At 35.4% G+C, this 4121-nt stretch overlaps 1 pseudogene; it reads right to left on the bottom strand.

Annotated features, from left to right (window-relative positions):
• Nucleotides 1-1724: 1724 nt before the first annotated feature.
• On the bottom strand, nucleotides 1725-2390 carry LOC102827407 (annotated as a pseudogene).
• Nucleotides 2391-4121: the final 1731 nt, after the last annotated feature.

Below are 4121 nucleotides of genomic sequence, written 5' to 3'. Positions count from 1 at the left end.
CAAAAGAACCAATAGATCTGTTTTGGAAGCATTGCAACCAGAGTGCTCCTTAGAGGCCAAGATGGCCAAACTTTGTCTCTTATACTTTGGACATATTGTCAGGAGGGAGCAGTCTCTGGAGAAGGCTATCATGTTTGGTAAGGTGGAGGGTCAGAGGAAAAGAGGAGGACCCCCAACCAGATGGATTGGCCAAGTGGCAGCATCGATGGGCTTCAAGCGTGACAACAGTAGTGAGGTTGGCCCAGGATTGCTCAGTGTGTCGTTCTGCTGTACATAAGGTCGCTATGGGTCGGTACCGACTCGATGGCTCCTAACAACAACAACAACAGCAACAACAACCGCATTGTACTTCAGAGTAGAGGTTGAAACATTGTTTTTGAAGATGAATGATTGTGACATCATTCCTTTTAACTTTGTCATTCCAGCATAATAGATCATATGATTATCTGAATCAAAATAGCCAGTACCTGTTCATTTAAACTCACTAAAGTTTAGAATATGAATCTTTATGTATTCCATTTTATTTTTGATGACTTCCAATTTTCCTAGAATCATACGTCATATATTCCACATTCCAATTACTAGTGTTTGTGTGTAGCTCTTTCTTCTAATTTTGAGTTATGCCACATCAGCAAATGAAGGTCCTAAATGCTTTATTCCTTTGACATCATTAAGGCTGATTTTATTTTATGAGACTGGACTATTCTTCCCCAGTTTTATTTTCAGATTTTATGAGACTTGGCATCTCTTCCCATCTCTTCTCTTAGTTCCTTCAAACCCAAGGAACGCATATTCAGGCATAATATAAAAGAATGTTCTGTTAATGTTTGCTGTTAATGAGATTTTTACTGGCCAATTTTTTTTCAGAAGTAGATCACCAGGTCCATTTTCGTAGTCTGTCTTAGTCTGGAAGCTTTGCTGGAACCTGTGCACCATGGTGTCCCTGCTGGTATTTGAAATACTGATGGAATAGTATTTAGCATTACAGCAATATGCATGTCACTACAGTTAGGCTGACAGAGGAGTGGTGAATAGGTGAATTAACTCTGCTACATTTACCAGTCAGTGAGGAAGCTCAGATGCTATTTGACTAAGAAGAATGTATTTTTTGAAGAATTTCATATAAAAAACAAAATACATGTTGATAAATGTGAATCTTTCTTAAATGTCTATTTATACTTCTTTAGAAAACATTTGTGGAAAAATTTTTTTTTTATCAAGAATATTCTTATTTATTGCTTGAATATATTCTGCTACCCAGTTGAAATGTACATAGCAAATCTTTCAAATTAGAAAAAACAAATTGGGTTTAAACATCAATGAGGCAAAAAGTTATCTTCATACACAGTTCCAGAATTTTGTATTGGGGTGAGGGGTGAATATGACCTTATTAAGAATTCATACCTACTTTCCTACAGAAATATCCTTGCCTTTTGGTCTAGTTACATTGGTAGAGTCAACACTTGTGGATTTTTGTTTTTAAATTTAGAGGAAATAACTTTATGTTCTTTTCCACTAACGTTAGTTGCAGTTTAGCTAATAAAAATGAAGGTGACAGCCTACCTGTGATTACAATTCCATACTACCACATGCATTCTATGTTGCTTTTATTTTGTGAAAAATCTAATTTCAAAGCTGCTTCAAATTACGCTGAATACAAAGTCTTGAGTGAAGAAGGCCTGATGGTCTCATTTATGAAAACATGATCAGTGTCCTTTTTGGTCTTAAAATTTCAGGAAGGGGACTTCAAATGACTTAGTGTTTGCATATTTCAGTGCCAGAGCATAGGAGTAGACTCTGGCAGCCACTAAAAGATGTTCTTCAGCTACCAGAGCATCAAGTCTCGTCAGTAGGTCTTTCTTTGGTAAGGAAATTACTTCCATAAATTCTCCATCCCCAGGCTTTGATTTAGGTCTTATATTTACAGCATCATCTTCGTTAATGGCTACTGTCATGATGTGTATAGTACAATTTAACAAACCTGGATCCATACATACAACTGGAGAACATTCAGCAATGTCACCTTTATAATGAGTTTCTTCTTCAAGTTCTCCAAAAGCAGCTGCTTCTGGGCATTCATTATCATCTATGACACCTGCGGGGAATTCTGTTCAGTAGTCACCCATTGGTGCTCAGAATTGTTCCACCAGGACAACACGTTCATAGCGAACAGTTCTTTGCAGCACTGTGATAATTGCCACCCCATTGGCTGATTGTCTTTTCCTGGTTGTACGTTTCACAGTTTCCCATCTTCTAGTTTTAGCAGTAGGATCCATGTAAGTTGTTTTTTCAAGTTTGACCCATTTTCCTTCTGAAATTAACTCCTCTGAAATAATAGACTGTTTGGTTCTTTGAGAAGAATCCATTGGTTCTTGGTTTTCCGTTTCCAACTAGTCAGTCTTTACAGTCCTCACGTAAGAAGTTCACATCCATGGTGTCAGGGTAGGCAAGAGAATTCCTGTGGGAAGGGAGACGAAAGAAGAAAAAGCAAGCCTGAGCTGCAGTCTCAGGAGATGTGAGTCTACTGCTTAAGAAATGATTTTTGAAATCATGAAACATTGCTTACTTAAAATAATTTAAATTTGCCTAGTTAGATAAACTTGGCTTTTTCAACTGGAACATTTTTCTTATATCTTTCTAGTGTTTATACCTCATTCAAACAACACAAACCATAGTTAACAAGTTAGAAATTACTCATGTACATTAAGTCCATTATTTGTGCTATAGTTTTCTATTTATAAGCTGAATGTGACAGTATTTTTCATTTTTGAATGATGTATATAACCTTTTAAATATCAACCAACAACCAAAAACTTGACTGAACTCCAGAGTTTTTGGTATGAAGCTAGAGAACAAATGGATTGAAAATTAAATGGTGTCTTCTCATGAATGCTTAATTTCAAAATCTGGCAATTCTTTCTTTTAAGGTAATCTTTCAAGTGGTCTATAATTTATCTTGTTTATCCTGTGCTCTGTTGTCTTCAAAATAAAAGAAAATTAGAATACAGGTTCATAGAGCCAATATATCTCTCAGAATATTCTTGCAGACCTTAGAATCAATAATAGCAAATGGTAGCATTTATATTATTCAAAATTTATTCCCTGAGTTTTGTGGTTCTTAAATGTAAAATGTTATTATGGGTTTATACAATTAAAAAGTTTATAAGGTAAGTTCCTTTTTGTTTTAGAATTTTACTTTAAGATTCTTCTTAATTTGAGTTATCTTTGGTGGTGGTGGTATGAGTTATCTTTACTATCCATTTAATTCATAGGAAATTGTGGAATTTGACTCCCAGAGCAGAAAACAAGAACAACAACAACAAAAATTACCACTGTAACACAGAAGTTGAACATTTCTTAGGAACTTTTTAAAAAAGTTATATATTTTTACCCTTACTAGGAGTTCTGGTGGCATAGTGGTTACTAGTTGGGTTTCTAACCTCAAGGTCAGCAGTACAAAACTACCAGCTGTTCTGCAGAAGAAAGATGAGGCTTTCTGCTCCTACAAAGATTTACAGCCTCAGAAACCCTATACTGGGTTGTTATGAGCTGGAACTAACTCCACGGAACATAACCAACTAACCAAACCTTTTAATGGCTACCTGCCTTAGGAAAAAGATCAGGGATATGTGAAGGATGGATTGCCTAATGCTCTCATGAAGTATGGAGTCGCTGTAGGATAAGCACTGGACAGCAAGGTCAGTTTGAACCGCAAAATTGGTGGTTCAGATTCACCAGCCACTCCTTGGAAACCCTATAGAGGGTCACTGTGAGTCAGAACCGACTCAACGTCACTTAATAACAACAACATGCCTCCTGGAAACTGAAACTCTAAAGTAGTTATTTCAAAGACTCTCAAAAATGTGAATGAATCTTTCCATTCTCTTTTCTCAAAGAACCTGTGTAAAATAAGTGTATTCCACCAGTAAAAAAAAAAAAAAAAAAATGAGTATACCCCACTAGATGTTTATTGCTAAATGATAAACATTTTCATAGTATTACATATATCTATATGTTTATGTGTCTACATCTATAAAACATGCCTAAGTTTTAGAAATTAATAAATATGAGATCAATAAAATAAGTTATTTTAAAAATTATTCCTGTTATCACTAGAAAAT

Source organism: Chrysochloris asiatica, unplaced genomic scaffold (assembly GCF_000296735.1).
Source record: "Chrysochloris asiatica unplaced genomic scaffold, ChrAsi1.0 scaffold04999, whole genome shotgun sequence".
Taxonomy (NCBI): Eukaryota; Metazoa; Chordata; class Mammalia; order Afrosoricida; family Chrysochloridae; genus Chrysochloris; species Chrysochloris asiatica.
This window is presented reverse-complemented; position numbering and strand designations above follow the sequence as displayed.